At 42.1% G+C, this 17,873-nt stretch overlaps 1 long non-coding RNA gene across 1 annotated transcript in view; it reads right to left on the bottom strand.

The window, feature by feature from the left end:
* Positions 1-17,873, bottom strand: part of LOC127577856 (uncharacterized) — a 99,671-nt gene that overhangs the window by 64,909 nt on the left and 16,889 nt on the right. The window lies entirely within an intron of this gene.

A 17,873-nucleotide genomic window follows, 5' to 3' on the forward strand; every position in this document is an offset into this window, starting at 1 on the left:
AGCCGTGAATCAGCACACAAGAAACTCCCACCAAAAGCAGAAAAATAATGAACAGATTAGTAGCATTATGGAGAGATAACTTCAGGCCAGAAAATCAGAGATGACTTCACTGTTAGTTTCCAAAAAAAATGAGGGAAAATATGGGGTCTTGGATAAAATCTGGCTCCAAAGATAGAATCTTCAACAAGGCAACTTTCCCAACGTACTGTACTGGAGGATTTTCTCAAGCCCACAGCCTTCTGATCAGAATCCTTAATGCCACCAATTGAGCAATGGTTCACTGTAATTAAAATGTTTAGTCAAAAGGGGGTAACGAATACGTCCTCATATAGATGTTGGGATTGCTGACATCATGATGTAGGATTAACATCTGATGGACCAACATGCATTTGCAACATTGGCCATCGCCAACAGGGTCAAGTCAGCTTGGGACAGGTGATCCACCAGAACCAAACCTGTGCTGTACCTGGCAGAAAGATCTTTGACAGCCTTGAGCTGCTCAGGGATACCGTCGCCTACATGCAGGACAGAAGGGTGGACACCTGCCTGGTCAGCTTGGACCAGGAGAAGGCCTTCGACAGGATATCACACACGTACATGTTGGACATGATCTCCAAAATGGGCTTTGGGGAGGGAATCAGGAATTGGATCCAACTGCTCTACACAGACATCCGTAGTGCAGTCCAAATCAATGGGTGGGAAACAGACAGCTTCTCTACTAAGTCTGAAGTCAGGCAGGGCTGTCCACTTTCCCCTGTCTTGTTTGTATGCTGTATAGAACCCTTTTCCAAATCCATCAGGAAGGACGAGAGCATCAGAGGGGTGACGTTGCCAGGCAGTGGGGGCACCCAGGTGAAAACCTCCCTGTACATGGACGACGTCACTGTCTTTTGCTTGAATACAGCTAATGCTAGTGGCCCATCTTATTGGCTACATAACTCAACAGATAGCCCAGTGTTGTACATAGCTAGTGCTGCTCTTTTAAGCTTCCTGTTCACTCTCTTAGTCACGGTATATTCCAAGGGAAATGTCAACTATTACTCCTATTCTGGGAGCAATTGTTTGGGCACAACCATTGAAGTTGGAAAACTGTAATGGTGTTCCCAGTAGACTTTAGAAAGTTCCAAATATTTGTGGAACTGTAGCAACGGCCAGTGAAAATCAATCAGTAAACAACTTTCAAGCATGCCTTGTACAAACTAGGTCCTGAATGCGTGTTCGGCTCTATGAAGTTAAAGAAGGGTTAGCTGGAACTATGAGCTCCAGAGTAGCACAGACATCAAATTAACATCAGAATCTGCAAGTCTGTACCTTTCTGTCAAATCAAACAGCACACCTAATCTTGTAACTTGTTCCCTAGTTTGACATTCTCTTCCCAGCAGAAATATCACCGCATCCACATATCAGGACCTTGTACTGTCCCCTCAAGATCTTTCAATAAGGACATATAAGAACATGCAGCAGGAGGTGAAGCAGGTATCTTCAGGAAGCCTGCCACAGAAACAAAATGAAAGGCTTGAGATGAAAAATCTTGAAGGGACATAAGAGGGGTATGATAGGAAAAGTGACAGGAAAAATGAGATGTTTCCACTGGTGGGAGAATCTCAAATGAAGGGACATAGTTTCAAGATAAGGAGGCACCATTTAAAATTGAGGCATGCAGGAACATCTCACAGAGGCTGGTGATCTCTGGAGTTGTCTTTTCCGGAGATTTGTGGAAGTTAGATCAATGGGGACATTTAAAGAGGAAAACAGACACATTTTTGAAAGATCGGAGAATTGAAAACTAAGGGAAACTGGCCCAGAAGAGGAAACAAGGCACTAGACCAGATCAGCCATGTTCATACTGAATGGCGGGTAAGGTTTGAGTGGCTGAGTTGCCAACTTTTTTATGTTCTTAAACACAGTGGTGGCCCACACAACTGCTGCCACTAAGTTTTATTGATTTATTGAAACCCATTTGACATTTATAGCAGGCAGAAAGTTAAAGCCACAGAGTGCAATTTTACAGCTAACAGAACGTTAGACGCAAAGGTGCAGATCAAGTAGCAGGCAAACCTCATCAATGTTTCCTATGAGTTTTTTAAGGTTCCCTTCATATCCCAACGTGGGCAATATACCCCTTTTCTATCATCATGGGAACAGCATCCTAGAGTTCTCTCGTTAACACCATCATGGCGACACAGAACCTGCCAAGGACCTCGATCAGCTTCTCACAGCAATGGACAGAGCCTGTAGCCTTGTCAAGAACATTCACATCCTAAGAATAAATCTCCAGCCATGGATCATATTCAAATGGATTTCCGGGCTTAGAGGGTCTTAGAAGCAGGGTTTAGAGGGAAATGGGCCGAATTCAGGAAATTGGGACTAGATGGTTGGGCACCATAGTCAGCATGGACCCGTTGGGCTGAAGGGCCTGCATCCATCCTATATTGCTCTATGATTCTATTATCAGACAAAAGTTTCAATCATTAACCATCTTCCTCTCAGTGTAATGCTATCTGAACTCTCAAACCTTTCCAAAACATTCTACTTCTCTTTTAGATTTTCATCCCTTTCAGTAAGAATGGTAACTGAATCTTAAAACAGTTGTAAGGGAAATCCTAGGAGCTGCTTTCGAGGGACATGAAAAAAACACATCAATGCAAGCCTTGTATTTGCAACATAAATGTAGACATATGCTTGAATAAATACTAATTGCAAAGTAAATGTGAAGGAATTTACATGTCAGGGAACTCATCTAGTACCATTTAATCATGTATGATGGAGGCAAGAGTTTCATAAATTGTTGCATAAAAAGATATATATACATTATGTTTTCATTACAATCCCATTAAAAAGCAGGATGTGGCAATATTATTACATCCAAGCATGTAAAAAATATACATCTGCTTAGTTCCTAAGCCCTAGAAAGGTATTAAGGATAATCCTGAGAATTATAGACCAGTGAGTCTTACGTTAATGGTGGATAAACTATTAGAGAGGATTCTTGGGGACAGGATTTATGAGCATTTGGAGAAGTATAGTCTTATTAGGGATAGTCAACATGGCTTTGTGAAGGGTAGGTCATGCCTCACGAAGCCTAATTGAGGTTCTCGAGCAGGTGACAAAACAAATTGATGAAGGTAGAGCAGTGGATGTTGTGTATATGGATTTTAGCAAGGAGTTTGATGAGGTTCCCCATGGTAGGCTCATCCAGAAAATCATGAGGCATGGGATCCATGGAGACGTGTCTGCATGGATTTGGAAATGGCTTGCCCACAGAAGGCAGAGGGTGGTAGTAGATGGAGAGTATTCTGCCTGGAGGTCGGTGACTAGTGGTCTTCCACAGGGATCTGTTCTGGGACCCCTGCTCTTTGTGATTTTTATAAATGACTTGGATGAGGAAGTGGAGTGGTGAGTTAGTAAGTTTGCAGATGACACAAAGGTTGGAGGTGTTATGGACAGTGTAGAAGATTGTCGTAGGTTACAAAGGAATATAGACAGGATACAGAGTTGGGCAGAGAAATGGCAGATGAAGTTCAATCCAGAAAAGTGTGAAGTGATACACTTTGGAAGATTGAACTTGAAGGCGGAGTACATGGTTAATGGCAGGATTCTGAGCAGTGTGGAGGAACAGAGGGATCTTGGGGTCCAAGTGCATAGATCCCTCAAAATTACTGTACAAGTTGATAGTGTGGTTAAGAAGGTGTATGGTGTGCTGGCCTTCATTAGTCAGGGGATTGAATTCAAGAGTCATGAGGTAATGTGGCAGCTCTGCAAAACTCTGGTTAGACCACACCTGGAGTATTGTGTTCAGTTCTGGTCGCCTCATTATAGGAAGGATGTGGAAGCTTTAGAGAGGGTGCAGCGGAGATTTACCAGGATGCTGCCTGGATTAGAGAACATGTCCTATGAGGAAAGGTTGAGCAAGCTGGGGCTTTTCTCTTTGGAGCAACACATGACGAGAGGCGACTTGATAGAGGTGTATAAGATTATGAGGGGCATAGATAGAGTGGACAGCCAGCACCTTTTTCCCAGGACAGCAATGGCCAATGCCAGAGGACATCCGTTTAAGGTGAGTGGAGGAAAGTTTAGTGGCAATGTCAGAGGTAGGTTTTTAACACAGAGAGTGATGGGTGCCTGGAATACACTGCCAAGGGTGGTGGTAGAGGCTGATACAATAGGAACATTTAAAGACTCTTAGATAGGCACACGAATGTAAGAAAAATGCATGGTTATGGGCTGTGTCGGAGGGGAGGGTTGGATTGATCATGGAGTAGGTTTACATAGGTTGGCAGATACTGTGCTGTACTGTTGTATGTTCTATGTTCCAGAACACTGCATACCAGTTTTGTTAATATGATTCACAAGCCCTGAAGCACTTCACTCTTGCGAGTTTCATCTCTGCTGCCACTGTCTTCCCACATCCTCTAATTTCATTTTGTAAGGAAAGCAAAATCATTGAAAAGTCAGTTTCCAACAATAAGATGTCAATTATCTCATTCTCAGTATACATGGATGAAAATAATTACTTGCAGTGAACCACAGAAGATACTTGGCCAGGGATATATTGGCATGAGTTTTGCAGTGACAATGCAGAAGAAGTATTCAATTTTCTCACTATCACAGATGAATCTGACAACAGCTTCAGGACATGGCTGCATTCACACAATAACAAAGAAATCTATAAAGTTGCCCATTACCTATACTTTCTGAAACCTTTTTCTCTCACAATCAAGGGGAGTCACTGTTGGGAATTCAAACTGTTTACAAAATAATCACAATATACCTCAAAAACATCATACTTATTTAAATGGAGCCTTGGTGAGACTAAATGGCATAGTAAACATTGCTTAGAAGTTATACAGCTTTATGTATGTGTGGATCCTGGCAAGATGTTAGTCCATGTGGGGGAATTGATGGCATATTTTATGAATAAAGTTGAATCCAATAACGGTGGAAATTTCTTCTTTAGACGATCGTGAATCTTCAGTATGAAAGTGGAGTTGAGGCCAAGATCTGATCAAGATTGAGGCTAGAAGCAGATTAATGGAGGAGCACCTCATATTCCACATTAGTAGTTTCCAATCTGACAGCATGAACATTGATTTCTCTTACTTCTGGAAACCACTCCCCTTTGTCCCCCATTAACTCAGTGGACCCCATCGCCCCTTCTCTATCCCCTCCCCCCCCCCATGTCTGCCCATCACCCACACATTCCTCCCACCGGTTCCCCTCCCCACCTCCTTCCCTTTATTCCAAGGTCCACTGTCCTCTCCTATCAGATTCCAGCTTCTTACACCATTCCCACTCTCCCCCCTCCTTCACCTGCCTATCTTCCCCCTCTCACCTGGATCCACCTATCACCCACCAGGTCTTGCTCCACCCCTTCCCTCCACCTTTTTATACCGGCTACCTCCCCTCTTTCTTTCCAGTCCTGAAGGGTCTCGACCCAAAACGTCAACTGTTCATTTCCCTCCATGGCTGCTACCTGACCTGCTGACTTCCTCCAGCTCCTTGTGTGTTGCTTCAGATTTGTTGTGATGTTACTGAATGGTGAGGAAAGTTTGAGAGACTGAATGATTTCCCATTTCTTTACATCTTGTAATTTCCTTCAGCATGAGGAATTTGCATTTTTAAATTTACAATACCTCAGCTTATACTTCAGTCAAATATTTATTTGCTTAGCATTGTAAAATGTTACAGAAGTTAATTTTTATTTTGCTATCTGTGAAAATATTTCTGTGAATAGCTACTCAGCCAAACTGATGACATCACAGCTGCTGAATGAGGGGGTTCCCTTACAACAGACATTAAAAGGAGCAAGTTCTAACCACACAACTACAGGTTCTGAGTCTTAGAAATGTATGGACATCTGAGACTGATTCAAAAGGCTGCATTTCAAGGTGATCAAGTGGCTTTATATGTGTGAAGTAAGTTTATTTTCCAGAACATATATTTTTTTTAACTTTTTATTTGAGATGTGGGCACTGCTGGCAATGCCAGTGTTTATTACCTAGCCTCAGTTACCATTGAGAAGATGGTGGTGAGCTGCCTTCTTGAAACGTTGTATTCTTTTTGGTGAAGATATTTCTCCCCCCCCCCCCCCATGTTATTGGGGAGAGAGTTCCAGGATCCAGGATCAGTGATATATTTCCAGGTGAGGATGATGTACAGCCTGGAAGGGAACTTGCATGTGGTGGTGTTTCCATGCACCTACTGTCCTTGGCCCTCCTGGTGGTAGAGATTGTGGGCTGCTGTTGGAGTGGCCTCGGTGAATAACTCCAGTGCATTTTATAGGTGGTACATACTGCAGCAACCGTGCACCAGTGGTAAGGGGAATGAATATTTAGAGTAGTGGATAGGGTGCCAATCAAACAAGCTGCTTAGTCCTGGATGGTGTCAAGCCTCTTGAGTGTTGAAGTGGAGACTATTCCACTGCACTCCTAACTTGTGATTATAAATGTTGGAAAGGGTTTTGGGCGTCAGTAGATGAATCACTCGCCACAGAATACCTAGCCTCTAACCTGCTCTTATGGTCACAGTGTTTATTTGGTTGGTCTAATTGAATTTCTGGTCAGTGGTAACCTCCAGGATATTGATGGAATATCAAGGGTAAGTGGTTTAACTCTGTCTTGTTGGAGATTTCTATGGCCTGGCGAATGTTACTTACCACTTATCAGCCAATGCCTGAATGTTTTCTTGTCCTCATTGCATGCAGACTTGGAGTTCTTTATTTCTGATCAATTGCAAATGGAATGCCTTTTTGTTAGATGGTTGTTACCTGCATATATTGAAAGCCACTTTTTTACCTTATTGCTACTCACCTATTGGAGTTAGCTATGCATAAATTGTTCTTTGTACTTGCTCACTTAACAACATTGACTATATCCCAAGAGCAATTTATTGGCCATTTTGTAACTTTGACATCCTAAGGATATAAATTGTCCTTGCTAAAATGTTTGTCAGGTTTCAGCGAAAGTGATTGTGAGATAAAATAAGCTATAGCCCCGAACATAAAGATGTGGTAAAGTGCAGATCCTATTGTTTATATAGAGGAAAAAAATGATAGAGAATGTGATTTGATTCAAAAAGACCCTTCGAGGAAAGATACCTGTTGAACCAGTTGGATCTTATAACTTCCTCATACTAATAACAAGTAAGATAAAAGATAGGCAAGTCTCGGTCTTTCGGGAAAAACTAGCCAGAGCCTACTGAGGTATGGTCCCACTGGCACTGACTGCTGTAAAATGAGATATTTTTTGGATAGCCTTGAAGGGAAATGTAAATGAGGATAATACCACTGGCTGTTCCAACTGTTCCACCAAGATGGGGTGCGAGTGGCTACACCTCAGGCAAAGGCTTTTGAAATCACAATTGGATCAGTTGTTACACAGAAAAATGATATTTGTTGGTTAAAATTCCAAATCTAATGTCTGGGTGTACAAGGCTCAGCAAGTTGCTTCATTTAGTGGGTGATCCATTGAAGACATGGAGGTGTTGTGGATAGTTACATAATCAAAACTATGTCAGAGTTAAGTGATTTATAGTGTCCACAATTGAGGGAGGAACTACATCCTGTTGTCTGTCCAGTAAACCCTGCTAGGAGGCAGGTTGAGGCTTTACTCTGATGCTGTCAAGACTCACGTATAACTCCCACTCACTTGGACAAGATACCAGGCAGCAATCAGTGCCAGTGGAATAATACCTCAGTCCGCTGTCAATGGAATGTAAATAAACATGTGAAAGTGCCAAATGATACTGCAGCTGCTTCTTTATCCAGAATGTGACAGTGCTCGAGTGTAATGGCTTCTTTCATTTGCTGTGTTTATGTTGCAGAAGGACTAAGGGTTAAAATGCAAGGATAAATTATACAATTCAGTTGATATTCCCTGGAATTTAGAAGATTAAAGGGTGATTTGATCAAAAAAAATTCAAGTTATTAAGGGAATCAATGAGGTAGATTGAGGGAAACTATATATGGAGATTTGGGGGTCAGTTACCTTGGCTCATGGTATTAAAATTGGAGGTAGAGTTTTCAGGAAGGGAGTTCTAAACCTTACACAGGTTGCAGATATTTGGAGCTTATTTCTGCAAGCAGCAATTGTGGCTAAGTCAATTTTAGTTCTCTATTAATCTGAGTGATAGATTTTAGTTTATTTAAAGGTACATGGAGAAAAGACAGTGGATATAAAACTTTATAGAACTTTGGTTTGGCCACATCTAGAGTATTGCATTCAATTCTGGTCACCCCATTATCGGAAGGATGTGGAGGCTTTGGAGAGGGTGCAGAAGAACTTCACCTGGATGTTGCCTGGATTGGAGGGTAGATGCCATAAGGAGAGGTTGGACAAACTTGGTTTGTTTTCTCTGGAGAGGCAAAGGCTGAGAGGAGACCTGTTGGAAGTTTATAAAATCGTGGGAGGTGTAGATAGAGTAGACAGTTGGTGTGTTTCTCCTAGGGTTGAAATGTCTAATACTAGAGGGCATGCATTTAAGGTGAGGGGGGAAAATTCAAAAGAGATGGGTGGGGCAAGTTTTTTTACACAGAGAGTGGTGGGTGCCTGGAATGCACTGCCAGGAGTGGTGGTGGAAGCAGATATGAGGTGTTTAAGAAGTTCTTAAATAAGTTCTTGAATACGCAGGGAATGAAGGGATATGGACCATGTGCAGGCAGAAAGGATTAGTTTAATCAGGTGTCATTAGTTTAATTAGTCCAGCACAACATCGTGGGCTGAAGGGCCTATTCCTGAGCTGTACTCTTCTATGTTCTCTATGGATTTAGGTCTTCTTCTTCCCAGACGGTCATGATCAAGGATGAGTTGCTTCCATTTGGTTTCATAGGTTCTGAGGTGGCTGATGAGGTCTATATGGAACCCATAGATTCCCATAAATGGAGCAGGAGTTGTCTGTTGGAGCAGGCAGGTTGGTAGTTTGTGAGAACGTGCACTTTTTCCACCACTTACACAGACCTTCTGTGTGCTTCCAATGCATGGGTACAAGGTTCTCAATACCATCCCGAATGCTCCTTTGCCGCTTTGAGTTACCATGGGCCAGAGATCCTAGAATCAATGGGGATTTTGTATTTTTTCAAGGAGGATTTGAGAACTTCTTTGAACCTTTTCTTCTGTGTACTTGGTAATATCTTCACATGATTGAGCTCAAATTTATAAAATGTGCTTCAGGAGTTTGTTGTCAGGCATACAAAGGCCATGGCCTGCCCAATGAAGCTGGCTGATTGTAAACTAGGGCCCCGATGCTGGGGGCATTGGCTGAATTTGGGTCACAATCTAATTGACTCGAGGAGGTGCATAGGAGAGTAAATTCCTTTGTTCTTATGCAATACAGCAAGTGAGTCATCTATATCTGATGAACACACTGGTACTGAGAAAATGGTTCCATTCATATTGTGAATGGCAATAGTTCCTTCACTCTCTGAACAAAACTAAAATAAGATGCTTTTTTTAATAACTGGGCAGTTTATCCCTTCATTCAGTCGACAATCAAAGCGTAATCATTTCCAGGTCCAATGGAAAACATTTATATGCTGAGATTTGAGATTGAGATTTGAGGCATGGATTAAAACCACCTCTTTCGATGTCATGTGTTTCTTCCAACCAAGGTGCCCAATCCACTCTGGCATTTACCATTGACGTTGGAATTGCAATCAAAAAATACTTGTGCAGTAAGTTGGGTGTAGTCAGCACAAATACATGATTACCGCTGTGGTTGACCAGAAGTCTTGTCACAGCAAATATTCAATTAATAATGTACAATTACTTTGCAAAAAGGCAACAGTGTAAGTATTGTGATACTTCATGTTACATTGTATTCAACAGCTTACTTGTGTTACTCATTTGTTCTTGCTAGTTATGGAACCGCAGAAAGGTTATGAATAATAACGATGGTATTATCACTTAATGTTATGATTATGTATTGGCTTGTGCATTCACCTAAGTGTGTCCCCTCTCATTTAGATTTACTACCATCAATTGTGACTAAAAGATGAAAAATTGCAGGTTCACATCTCACTTTAGTGCTTTGAGTATTAAATCTACGTTGACATTCCATTGCCTTGGTTTCAAAAGAGAAATTAAACCAACCATTTTCTCAAATGACTGAGCATCCATCCCTTGGCACCAGCTTAAGGAAGACCAATGGATTTCTCCCGTGTCCAGGCAAATAGTCATCCAAGCTCACTAAAGATCAAATTATCTGCTCATTATTGAATTGCGGGTTGTGGGAGCCTGCTTTCTGAAACTAGAAGCAGTAATTTCTCCTGCTGTGATACCTACATTTCAATTGTACATCATTATCTGTAAAGTGAGTTAGGCTATTCTGTCATGAAAGGTGCTGGGGAAATGCAAGACCTTTTTCTTATTTTGTTCTACTAAATGTGAATAGTTCTTTCAAAGTAGGTCTTGCCTTAAGGATGAGTATTCAAATGTGCGTTTTGACAGTGAGTGGCAGAGGATAACAGTCCAGCTATTTCCTCAACAAAATATCCAGGTACCTACCACAAAGGAATTTTGGAGTGCTTTTTCACTGTAGCAAGACAGGTAGACAAGGTGGTGTTGTAGGCACACAGGATATTTGTCACCCAAGGCATGGAATTCAATAACAGAGAGGTAATGCTGGAATGATATAAAACATTAGTTAGGCCACAGCTAAAGTACTGTGCTCAGATCAGGTCAACACATTACAGGGAGGATATGATGGAACTAGAAAGGGGGCGGAGAAGTCTTCTGAAGTTGTTGCCAGAGTACAGGAATTATAGTTATGGTAAGGGATGCTGTAGGCTAGAAATGTTCTCACTGGAACAAAGGAGACTGAGGGAAGATTCAATTCAGATGTATAGGCCAAGAAAGAGAGAACAAATAGGACCTATATCCATTAACGGAGAGGAAAATAATTATGGAGTGAAGACAGAAATGAACAGACAGAAGGATTAGGGAGGAGCTGAAGGATGTTGTTTTTTCATTCATTAAGTAGTACGGTTTTGCAGTTCAAAGTCTGAAATGCTGTGGGAGACAGAAGACCTCACTAGATTTAAGTGACTGGATGAGCACTTGTAAATCCATAATCTGCAGGGCTCTGGAACAAGAGTAGGAAGTGGATTAACAAGGGATTGATGAGGGCAGGGTGGTAGACAATGTCTACATGGACTTTAGCAAGGCCTTAGACAATGTCCAACGTGGTAGCCTGGTCCAGAAGGTTTGAATATATGGGATTTAGGGTGAGGGAGCAAATTGGATACTAAATTGGCTTGATGGTAGGAGGCAGAAGGAGGTGGTGGGAGGGTGGGAGGTTGTTTTTCACATTGGAGACCTGTAACCAATGGTGTGCCACAGGGATCAGTGCTAGGTCCTTTGTCATATAGATTAATGATTTGGAAGAAAATGTAGGTGGCATAATTAGTAAGTTTGCAGATGACACTAAAATTAGTAGTCTAGTGGAAAGTGAATGAGGAAGACTCTCTAAGGTTACAGCAGGATCTAGATCAACTGGGAGAGTGGGGAAGGGAGTAGGTGATGGAATTTGTCTTAGACAAGTTTGAAGTGATACAGTTTGGGAAGTTAAACCTGACCAGGACATACATAGTGAATGGCAGGGCCCTGGCATGTGGTATTGAACGGCAAGACCTTGGGGTACAGGTACATAGTTCCCCAGAAGTGGTAACGCAGGTAGTGTGGTGAAGAAGGCATATGGTATGCTTGCCTTCACCGACTGAGGCATGGATAATAGGACTTGTCATGTTAAAGTTGCACAGATCATTGTTTAGGCCACACTTGGAGTATTGTGTACATTTCTGGTCACCACGCTATAGGAAGGATGTGATTAAGCTAGAGTGGGTGCCAAAAGCAATCACAAGAATGTTGCCTGGATTGGAGGGCTTGAGTTATGAGGAGGGATTGGATAGGCTGGAACTGTTTTCCCTGGAGCAGAGGTCGAGTGATGACTTTATAGAGGTTTATAAGATTATGAGGGGAATAGATAGGGTGGATGGTCACAGTCTTTTCCCCCAGGGTAGGGGAGTCTAAAACTAGAAGACATAGGTTTAAGGTGAGGGGGGAAGATTTAAAGAGGATCTGAGGGGCAAGTTTTACACACAGAGGTTGGTGGGTATATGGAAAAAGCTGCCAGAGAAAGTGGTACAATTACAATGTTTAAAAGGCATTTAGGCAGGTACATGAATAGGAAAAGTTTAGAGTGATAGCGACCAAACACAGGCAAATGGATTAGCTTAGCTAGGGATCTTGGTCAGCATTGATGAGTTGAGCCAAAGGCCCTATTTCCATGCTGTATGACTCTATGAATCTAAACAGAGGTCAATAAATCCCCACTAGAACTGGTGGTAGGTCACTAATTTGCAGAATAACCTCCGTTTTTTCTCTGCACAGATGCTGCCTGACCCGTTGAGTATCCTAGCATTTTGTGTTTTTTGGATGAGAGACGGTGTGGGATGGGTTGTTAATTGGTCTACATTTTCACTCTTGACTGATATTAAGTGTGCCTATGTTAGTTTATCTCTTCTTCACCTAATCTTTCACAGACCTTCCCTTTTTACTCACTCTTGCTGAAAACAAGTTGCATCTCACAACTCTCTGGTGAAAAGTCATCAACCTGAAATGTTAACTGTTTCTTTCTCCACAGATGCTGCCTGGTCTGCTGGGCATTTTTAATATTTTTGCTTTTATCAGCAATAATAGAACATTACAGCACAGTACAGGCCCTTCAGCCTACAAATTTGTGCTGACATTTTATCCTGCTCTAAGATGTATCTAACCCTTCCCTCCCACATAGCCCTCTATTTTTCTATCATTCATGTGGCTATCTAAGAGTATCTTAAATGTCCCTAATGTATCTGCCCCCACAACCTCTGCCAACAGTGTATTCCACACACCCACTACTTTCTGTGTAAAAAATTTACCACTGACATCCCCCTTATACCTTCCTCCAATCACCTTAAAATTATGCCCCCTTGTGTTAGCACTTTTCGGCTTGGGAAAAAGTCTCTGACTGTCCACTCGATCTATGCCTCTTATCATCTTGTACACCTCTATCAAGTCACCTCTCATCCTCCTTCTCTCCAAAGAGAAAAGCCCTAGCTCGCTCAACCTATCCTCATAAAATATGCTCTCCAATCCGGGCAGCATCCTGGTAAATCTCCTCTGCACCCTCTCTAAAGCCTCCACATTCCATTCCATATATGACTAATAATCTTAACCACTTCAATACTTTTTACATTTATAACCAATGCTATGAATTCTCTTCAGACCACAATGTTCGGATAACATTGGTTGTAGACACACTGTATATTAATGAGTCTCAAGAAAAAAAAGGGACCATTTTATTCCAAGCATTAAAATAGGATAGTAGGAGTCACCTTGATTAAAAAAAAGCTCAAAATATTTATTTTCAGCTGTGCTGTATTACCCACAGATGCAGTTAAACCAAGTTGCTTGGCATCTGTGCAAAAGCGAAGCCACACCACACCCTTAATAACAATTCACGTTATTAATTACTTAGCATCATTGAACATTATGAAAACATCTCCAGATATTATAAAATATAATTGTGGGAAATAAATTAGTATTACCTCAAATAAAGACTCACCTCATTTATTTAGGGGAGTTCTGATGTACTAAATGTTAATTTTATTTGCTTCTTGTGGTGCTAACACCCACTTAGATCTCCTGGGAAATTTCACAAAATTGGGCAAAAGTGCATTAAAAGTAATGTGATGACATTTTACATGCAAATTCACAGGACCTGCACCGATGCAGTCAGGAGCTGTCAGCAGAGCTCATCGCTGTTGTGTTGACCGCAGATCCCAGTGGCAAAAAAGGCAGCAAGATAGAGGTTGATAGTCTGGCAGACATTACAGAAGCTCACATTGAATTACAAAACATTAGAAATGCTGCAACCATTGACAGTACTCATACTGCGGATTCTGCATGCATACTGAGAATTGAGAAATGACTCTTGCACAGGCTGTGAATAACATATCAATGTCACATCCCAAGAGCTGTAATTCTCTTCTCATTGCCGACCTGCTGCAGGTTTGCTCCTTGGCTTTATGACTCATAAACAAAGGTTGGAGGCTGCACCTTAATCACCAAATTGGTGATCATGAAAATGACCATGTCCTGACATCATTAGCTGCACAATTGGCAGCAGGAAACATCAGTCCACATGGATAGGAAAGACTTAGAAGGAGATGGGCCAAATGCAGGCAGATGGGACTAGCTCGGATAGACATCTTGGTTGGCGTGGATGAGCTGGGATGAAAGGCCTTCTTCCATGCTGTATAACTCTGTGATCTATGACTCAATGATTCCAAGGGAAATCGTATGCAGAAGTAACCAGACCAATTTCCCATAGAGCACCGATTGACTGGCAAATAATCATCCCTACGACCTAACATGCACTTATGCGAATATCTTTTTTATGTCTTGGTCATCACGGCTTGGTATGGCAACTTCTCTGCCCAGGACTGCAAGAAACTGCAGAGAGTTGTGGACACAGCCCAGCGCGTCACAGAAACCAGCCTCCCCTCCATGGACTCTGTCTATACCTCTCACTGCCTCAGTGAAGCAGCCAGCATAATCAAAGACCCCACCCACCCAGGTCATTCTCTCTTCTCTCCTCTCCCATCAGGCAGAAGGTACAGGAGCTTGAGGGCACATAACACCAGGCTCAAGGACAGCTTTTATCCCACTGTGATAAGACTATTGAAGGGTTCTTTATATGACGACATGGACTCTTGACCTCACAATCTACCTTGTTATGACCTTGCACCTTATTGTCTAACTGCACTGCACTGCCCTGTAGCTGTGACACTTTACTCTGTACTCTGTTATTGTTTTTACCTGTACTACATCAATGCACTCTGTACTAACTCAATGTATCTGCACTGTGTAATGAATTGATCTGTACGAACGGTGTGCAAGACAAGTTTTTCACTGTACCTTGGTACAAGTGACAATAATAAACCAATACCAATACATAAAAAATGTGCAAATTGGTCCAATTTCTTGGCATGTAGTTGTCATTTTCAGGTTGGTGTATCATTCTGCATTCTGTCACATCTCTTCACAGGAATGCTTGCAGACTTGTTTAAAAAAATATCAACAGTTGAAAGGTGACCAAACTCCCTTGGCCTGGCCGCCTTTGTTGTTCACATAAGCACAAATATTTTTGTTGCTCACAATGTTGGCCTACAATGGATCCAGTCCCTACCACACCTCATGTTGAGACCTGTTGTGATTCACGATCTTGCTCTTTTTCTCTGAAACATTGTTCGATCCTAGTCTAATCTTTTTGTTCCTCTGACCATGAGACCTTGTTGTTTCTACCATCTGTTATCATGTTTTCAGGTACATGTAACCCACTTTCTGAAGTCCCTCTTGGAATCTTTCCCTTCTCCTGCTTAAACCCAGCTCTTTGCTGAAAATTTTAATCAACTTTGCCTGTATCACCTAGTTTCCTTCCTTTAGTAGAGTGTGTTGGGTTATTTTGCAATATCTTACCCTAGATCAGTGATTGTATTCTTCCAGTTCCTAGCCATTCCCTGCCCCAAGTCCAATAGAACATAGAACATAGAACAGTACAGCAAAGGAACAGGCCCTTCAGCCCATAATGTTGTGCTAAACTAAATAAACTGGTAATTAAACACTTAACTAAACTAATCCCTTCAATCTGCACAAGATCGATAGCCCTCTATTCTCTGCACATTCGCATGCCTATCCAAGAGCCTCTTAAACGCCTCTATCGTATTTGCCTCCACAACCATCCCTGGCAGCACATTCCAGGCACCCACCACTCTCTGTCTAAAAAAAACTTTCCTGGCACATCTCCTTTGAACTTTTCCTTTCTCACCTTAAATACATGCCCTCTAGTATTAGACATTTTGACCCTGGGATAAAGACACCAGCTGTCCGCTCTATCTGTGCCTCCCATCATCTTAAACACTTCTATCAGGTCTCCCCTCAGCCTCCACCACTCCAGCGAAAACAACCTAAATTTGTCCAACCTCTCCTTATAGCACATACCCTCTAATCCAGGCAGCATCCTGGTAAACCTCTTCTCCAGGTTAGTAGACTTGATGGAGATAGAGCCTTGGTTTTGCATCTTGGCAACAAGAACAAGTGACATTCATATGGTATCTATGAAATGACACAACTTCCGCACACCCCCCCCCCCCCCCCACCCCCCGGCACTTTATAAGAGAGTCATCAAACAAAACAGTGACACTAAGTAGGCTTGCCCAGGAGATCTCACCTCTCCTGGATGATAAGATTATTTCCAATGGCACAAAACGCCCTCAGTATGTTTTGAAGTGTCAGTTCTGATTATACATTTATGTCTTGAATCCACAAGCTTTGACCTCAAAAGGAAGAACAATAGTGGAGTTCAGGAGGCTAGGACTTTACACAGTAGCAGCTGATATACAATAAGATAAGATTTCTTTGTTAGTCACATGTACATCAAAATACACGATAAAACCCATCTTTTGCGTAGAGTGTTCTGGGGGCAGCCCACAAATGTCGCCAGGCTTCCAGCGCCAACATAGCATGCCCACAACTTCCTAACCTGTACATCTTTGGAATGTGGGAGGAAACCGAAGCAGCCAGAGGAAACCCACACAGACACGAGGAGAACATACATACTCCTTACAGACAGTGGCCGGAATTGAACCTGGGTCGCTGGTGCTGTAATACCATTATGCTAACCAAGGAAGCAGACTAGTATTCTCAACCTGAAACCATTTATGTTTATAAATTTATGATTAATTTATGTTTTGTCTTGTGAATGTAGCTTATATGATGCTATTTGCTTGTGATGATGCTGCAAGTTAGTTTTTCATTGCACCTGTGCATACATGTACTTGTGCATATGATAATAAACTCAACTACCGGGCAGGCACAGTAGTGTGGTGGTTAGCGTAATGCTATTACAGCACCAGTGACCGGGGTTCAATTCCGGCTGCTGTCTGTAAGGAGTTTGTACGTTTTCCCCGTGTCTGCGTGGATTTCCTCCGGGTGCTCCGGTTTCCTCCCACATTCCAAAAAACATATGGATTAGGAAGTTGTGGGCATGCTATGTTGGTGCTGGAAGCGTGGCGACACTTGTGGGCTGCCCCCTGAACACTCCACGCAAAAAGATGCATTTCACTGTGTGTTTCGATGTACATGTGACTAATAAAGATATCTTATCTTATCTTCGACTTTGACTTTAATAGAGAATGGGGTTGTGCATGGATTTCAAGAGAAATCTTGAGGATAACAGTTGGGATGTTATGTTGCAACTGTACAAAACATTCTGTACAGTTCTGGTTACCACACTACAGGAAGAATGTGGTAGTATCCTTCCTGCTGTGCAGAAAGAGTGCCAAAGAGATTCCCCAGGATGTTGCCTCGAAAGAAGGGCTTTACATATAAGGAGAAACTGGATGGGCTGGGTTTGTTCTCACTGCAATGTAGGAGGCTGATGGGTGACTTTATAGAGGTTTATATAATTATGAGGGACATAGATAGATTAGATAGTCAGACTTATTTTCCAAGAGAGGAGTCTAAGACTAGAGGGATAGGTTTAGGGTGAGAGGGGAAAGATTTAAAGGAGATCTGAGGGGCAAGTTTTTCACATAAAGGATGATGGTTATATGCAATGACCTGTCAGAGGACATGGTAGAGGCAGATACAATTTTAATGTGCAAAAGGCATTTTGGTAGGAAAGGAGTAAAGGGATATGAGTCTAATGCGGGCAAATGGGATTACCATAGATAGGCTTCACAGATAGCATGGACAAGTTAGGCCGAAGGGCCTGCTTCAGTGCTGTTTTAATCTATAGCATGATGGTTTTGAGGGACAATGCCAATTAAAGCCAAA

Source organism: Pristis pectinata, chromosome 14 (assembly GCF_009764475.1).
Source record: "Pristis pectinata isolate sPriPec2 chromosome 14, sPriPec2.1.pri, whole genome shotgun sequence".
NCBI lineage: Eukaryota > Metazoa > Chordata > Chondrichthyes > Rhinopristiformes > Pristidae > Pristis > Pristis pectinata.